General features: G+C 34.3%; 1 pseudogene; it reads right to left on the bottom strand.

Annotated features, from left to right (window-relative positions):
* Positions 1-1,562: 1,562 nt before the first annotated feature.
* LOC141510622 (U6 spliceosomal RNA) lies at positions 1,563-1,663 on the bottom strand (annotated as a pseudogene).
* Between the last annotated feature and the right edge of the window lie 4,937 nt (positions 1,664-6,600).

The raw sequence follows: 6,600 nt of genomic DNA, 5'->3' as shown, positions 1-6,600 counted from the left end.
ATATTTTACACCTGTAGAATTCTATTTCTGAAGAGAGATGAAGGGAATGTGTAGCAAAATCATAAATTTGGAATAAGTTTTCTTATTAATAAATGTATCATTTTAAAAACATTAAAGCAAATTGCAGAAAAATTGTGCCAATGCACAATTCTTCTCCACAGTGTTTTAGTGTACCTGTTTTTCTTCAACCTGTCCAACATTCACGATTTCCATCTCTTTATATTTTTGTCAGTTTTATGGATGAATTTTAATTTGCATGTCCTTTTTTATTGAAGTTTAAGAATATTTTTTAAAACATGGCTCTTGATAGATTGTATTTATTTTCATGAAAAATACTTAGATCCTTATTGGAACAGGTTCTTCATTTTAAATTTTCATGCTGATTCTCTTGGTTTTGGATACTAGCCTTAGAGCAAATATATTTCCCAATCAATAGAAGCCTCTACATTTTACATGATGAACATTCTTCATTTTGTCTTTTGCAATCTCCTTAATCTTTGCCTGATTAAAAATTCTCCCATAATCATAGCCTTACAACAACAAAAAATTAATCTCCCAGTTTATTATTTTCTTTCTAGTTATAACTAAATTGGCTTTGTCTAGTGTATGAACTTTTCTATAAATGTATATATAATCAAAATTGCTTGGTTTAAATTTTCTATTCCTTATTTAATTATACTTACTTTATTCATGTATCTTGAAATAATATTTTTCTTATTCCTCTGTTTTTTTAAATCAGGTGAAATTTTTTGTCAAAAATCACATATCCATTTGGAGCTAATCTTTATAGAAAATATGAGATTTTGGTCTAAATCTAATTTATGCCAAGCTTCTGACTAGATTCTCTAGCAGATTTTGCTGAACAGTGACTGAAATACTTGAGCTTATTGAACATGAGCCTGAATACAAGATTCATTTCCTTCTGCATGTGAATTATTACAATGTTTGATTTATATTTTTAGCAAGTGCTAAATTATTGTGATGATTATTGCCATGTAATCTAGTTTGAGATTTGGTACTTTGGGTTCCTTTTCTTCCCCAATTTTTTTTTTAGATTCAAGACCTTTGTTCCTCCAGATGATTTTTGTTGAGTGAAGTGAGGAGAAAGAATATTCAGACATGGAGGACAGCCAGTGAAAAAGCTTGGAAATGGGAGGAATGTATTTTGTGAGCAAGAGCATATAGGACAGTGTAACTCTTGTGGACAAGATTAAAGAATAAGAATACTGGAAAGGTAGTAGTAGCTAGTAGGTAGTGAAAAAACTTTAAATATTAAATAAAGGACATTATAGTTGATCGTGGAGGTAATAGAAAATCACTGGAGTATATTAAGTAGAAGGTAGCATGGTTAGAGCTATGTTTTAGGAAAATTATTTTGAGTAGAGCTGAGTAGAGAATTAGATAAAAGCAAAAAAGAGACTTGAAACATAGAACAATTTGGAGCTTTTTGGCTTAGTCTGAGCAAGAATATGAGGGACTATACTGGAATGTTGAATGAATAAATAAAAATGATGAACAAATTTTGCCTTTTCATTCTTCCATCTCCTATCTCCTGCAGCTGAAAAAATATAGAATGCTTCATGAATTGATGTGTCATCCTTGCCTGGGAGCCATGCTAATCCTTTATCATACCAATTTTAGTGTGCATGCTGCCAAAGTGCTTTTCATGATATTTTAGAGATCAATGATGATAGCTCAGCCTAATATCTGTTAATTCTTTCAGTATCACTAGATTTGCTATTAGGAGTTGTCTTATTAAATCTATTTGGTTCTTTCATTCCCTATTATCCAGAAATAGAGGCAAAATAAGAATTGTTATAGATTGTAGTTCTGTGATCTCATCACCATCTATTATCTTAGGATCACAAATTTAAGATTGAATAGGAGCTCAATGGCTATGAAGTCCAATGTTTTCCTTTCTCAGATGCAGATACTGAGATGAGAATCATGTTTAAGATCAAGTCAGCAAGAAAGAGCAGAGTCAAGTCTGAAGTTAGGTACTCTAATTTAAAATTCAGTGCTTTCCCACCACACTCAGCTGCTTTCTGAAATTCTATAGATGACACAAATAATCATCCACCCCAAGCAGCAGTTCCATTTCCCTTTTCCCAATATTTTATTTTAAAGAAAAGCAACTCCTTTTTGCTGCCTTAGAATTATTCCTTACCAGTTTCAGATCATTACAATGCTTAGGAACCTTGCTGCTGTTCTTTCAGATCATGTCACTCTTTTGAAGTCATCTTCCATTAATTTCCTTCTCCTGTATGTGACCTTAGAGCTGAAGTTGATCAATAAATTCCATGTATATATACCAGAATCTTCCCAGATAGTTCTCCCTTTCTTTCTATTTGGGAGGTTTTTGTTTTGTGCTTTCAGAAATACATTCCTTAGGACTCCCCTTAGGACTCCCCTAGAACTGACTTCTCTCTGAGGTTTTAGGCTCCAAAATCTACCTATTCTTTTCCTGACACTTAGAAATTTGCTATAAGGAATATGTAAGAATTTTTTTTTACCCTTGATCCCCTTCTTTATTTCAAATTCTACAGCACTTGCTCTCAAGATTTCTATTATTCCACTTGCACATTCATTTTGTATTTGTTGGTCAGTCTAAGGGCCAGAAAATCATTTCCCCTTCATTATCTTCTCCACCATTTGAAGGAAGAAATTTTGATCAAAGTAAGCCAAAAATCTAATACTAAATCTGCAGACTTGGCAGATAATGAGTTCTACTATGTGTCTAGACTTTTGAAGACTTCTATCACTTCTATATTATACTTCTGTGAAAGACTAATTATCTCTGTTTTGAACTTTCTCCTTCTATTCAGGTAGCTTTGTAGTTTGTATACTTCCGGGACAATATCACTTCACTCTTTATTTGCATTCAACCTCATCCAACTATTTTCATTGAGGCTTCCCTCTTCTAGTTCCTAGGTTTCCTGATACTAATCTATCGTCTAAATATAATACATCTCTTGCCAGTCTTTTATCTATTTTGTTCTCATTGAATTAGTTATGCTTTTTCAGAAGAATAAAACTCAAAACAAAATGAAACAGTTGGTCGTGAGTGCTAAGGATTATAAAAAATGGATTTTTAAGATCAAAGATGGTCATGACCTCTGTGGTATAAGGAGAAATTATAATAACTTATAGAAAGAAGGCAGAATTCCCATTTTGTTTTTGCTTTTCTTACACCAAGGAATTCTCTGATGACTGGAAAAGTACAAAATAAAAATTATGGGAAAGTTGAAACTGGAATTAATGAACATGTAGATGCCCTAAATTAGCTCAGGAAAAAAAAAACTACACTCCAGGGTACCAAAATATCTTGTGGACAGATTTACTGAAATTTTCTTTGTAATTTTTGCCAAATCATGAAGAATGAGAGGTGCTTCAGGACTATAGATAAGTAAGTGTCAGTTTGTTTTTTTTTCCTTTGTTTTTGGTAAGGCAATGGGATTAAGTGACTGGCCCACAGTCACTTAGCCAGGTAATCACTAAGTGCCTGAGGCCAAATTTGAGCCCAGGTCTTCCTGACTCCCAGGCTGGTGCTCCATCCACTGCACCACCTAGCTACTCCTCAATTTATTTTTGTTAGCTCTTATTCTTGTTATTTTTGTAGCTCTTATTCTTGCTTTTGATCTATACATAAATTTTAAAATAAAAAAATTTGTTATTAAAGGGGTGATTTATAAGCAATAGGTAGGGAATTGATGATCATTAAGAAGCAGCATTGGTTCATCATGAACAGCTTTTTCCAGAACTCCTTTTTTCTCTCCTCCCCGCCCCCCGCCCCCCCCCCCCTTTTTTGGACAGAGTTATCAAAATGGCAGGATAAGGAAATACCTCAAATGTATTATACCTAGATTTCAGCCCATTATTTGACAGTGGCATAAATCCTATGGACAAGATAGAAAGAAGCGGTCTTGATGATAACACAATTAGGTGGATTCAGCCATGGTTGAATAGTCAAAAGAAAAAAGGAAAATAATTATTGGATTAAGGCCCAGCCTTAAGGAAATACCTTAATGCTCTTTACCCATCCATGTTCCATTTTGTTAGATAAGATCATTTATTCCAAGCCCATGCTTTACAGAGCAAGAAATTAAGGTCCAAAGATATTATACAGGGATCATGCACAAATAAAGGGTTGGACTAGTTAACCATTAAAGCTATTTCCAGTTCAAAGTTTCTTTGATTCCATTATTTCCCCCAAGTTCTAAAAATAAGTGAAGAAGAAACCCAGAACTAAATTTCCCTGTCTACTGCTTCCAAGTTGAAGGCAATTTTTCTTCACATTAAACTATTTTTACAACCTACAAAAAACATTCAGTCAGTAATCATGTGACTCGTGACTCAAGGAGCACCTGAATCCTAAAGAAAGATCATGAGGAGTGCTTTCAATTTTTAATACTTTTTATGCCAAATCCAATTCTCAGATTTCTCCTTGTTTTTTTTTGGGGGGGTGGTATTAAGGAGAGATCTCTGGGTTCTCCCTCCTATTGTATGTAACCTCATGACATATAAGGCAATTTAGCGAAAATTGACCAAGGCTGCAAAGATTCACTTTTCTTTAGAATGTCAAGAGGCAGACTGAAAAATATTTTGTTTAACCTGTTTAGATAGTTTAGCTAATAAATTGTATGGCTTGTAAATGCTCTCAAATTAGTCTGCTCATGTTTTTTTTTTCTTTCCCTGAAGTTAGGAAGCAAAACAGAAATAAACAATGCTCCTTTAGAACCCAAGACTGAGGGGCAGCTAGGTGGTGTAGTGGATAAAGCACTGACCCTGGAGTCAGGAGTACCTGAGTTCAAATGCACCTCAGACATTTAATAATTACCTAGCTGTATGGCCTTGGGCAAGCCACTTAACCCCATTGCCTTGCAAAAATCTAAAAACAAAACAAAAGAACCCAAGATTACCTTCAAAAATTTCCAGAACCACTTTCTCTATAGCTTTGACTCCATTTTATCCTTTTCTAGCCTGAAGGCAGCCACTAAGAATCCAAATGATATAGTCTAACAAAATCACTTCTGCAGACTCCTGAAGTTAAAGGTACAACTTAACCCGTATTTGATGAGTAAGATTTTGGGAGAAACAGAAAGGATTTCCATTGGCTCATTTAGATTTCTACTCAGCACAAAGTAATTTGAAACCTTAATGGAAATCTTGCCAACAAAAATAAATAAATAAACAGAATCTGTTTAGATGAATGAAGTAGGAATAAGGGATGAAGGTTTAAATCAGAAACTTATGGCAAGGAAACAGGATCAAAATACTTAAAAAAATCTGAAATGTGTCAGACATAGTCCTAGGAGAGAGGCAGAATCAGCAAGCATTATTAACTCAACCTAGGATCTAGTCGAATCACTGGTAACAACATAATTTAAAAAGCAAGTTATCAGTACAAGTAACAAAGTCAAGTGGATCCTGGCAACCTGGCACAGTAGGAAGACTTTTGATTCTGGAATCAGAGAACCTTGAGTCTGTGTTCCGCTCTCTTTATATTTGCCTTGTAGTTGACATTGGACAACTAATTTAACTTCTTTGATCTCAGTTCCTTCATCTGTGAATTAAAGGACTTAGAACATATAGCCTCTAAGGACTCTTCCAATTCCAGATGTATGGCTCTATGAAGTTCTCAGAATCTTGGCCATTCTTTGAAGGAAAGAGACCAATAAAGACAATAATGTTGCTAAATCATAGCAAGAGTACTTTTATTGATTTTAAGAGGCTATGAACTATTTAGAATTAGCTCATTAAGCATGGAACAGCTTAGACTTATGGATTTTACCACTGGCTTCAGTTATATTCTATGAGTCTTGTGATCCATGAATAGAGACAAATATAAAACGGGTACAGAGGGAAAGTTACCTTTCTCCTAAAGTTTATATCAGGGTTTCTACTTGATTGTGTCGGTACTTCAAACCGCTTAACCCTTTGGAGAATGGAATTTTGCCCAGTTCCTGAATTATTTTTTTCACCCTCTTCATTAAACACCTTCTTTCCTCTGTCTTTTGATATCTGATTCATGTATCAATCTTCATATTCATTGGCTCTTACAATGTTAGTAGTAATTCATTACACTACTGCATTACAATTTATTTTTGGGTTCCCCAATCAATGGATACTTATTTTGTTTTCTTTGTTACTACCACAAAAAAGGCTGAATATTTGGATCTTTCTATTTTTGACTTCCTTGGAATCTATGCCTAGCAATGGGATCCCGGGGTGAAAGGCTATAGGCATTTTGTTGCTTTCTAGAACAGTTTAACTGATTCATACTCCTTCAACAGTGTACTAATTAGTGTTCCAGTCCTTTCACAGTTTCTTCAACATTGATTATTTCTCCTTTTCGTTATCTTTGCCAATTTTTTTGGGTGTGGGATGTAACCATAGAGCTATTTCGATGTGGTATCAGTGATTTGGAGCAATCTTTCATTTAGGCATTAATAGTTTGTCATTCTTTGGGAGCTGTTTGTTTATATCCTTTGATTACTTAGTCATCAGGGAATGATGTATACCAAGAATTTTCTATTAAGGAAATATATGGGGTAGTGGATAGGGAACTGGACTTGTACTCTGCAAGACTTGAGTTTGAAT

This window comes from Macrotis lagotis, chromosome 1 (genome assembly GCF_037893015.1).
Source record: "Macrotis lagotis isolate mMagLag1 chromosome 1, bilby.v1.9.chrom.fasta, whole genome shotgun sequence".
NCBI classification, from domain to species: domain Eukaryota; kingdom Metazoa; phylum Chordata; class Mammalia; order Peramelemorphia; family Peramelidae; genus Macrotis; species Macrotis lagotis.
This window is presented reverse-complemented; position numbering and strand designations above follow the sequence as displayed.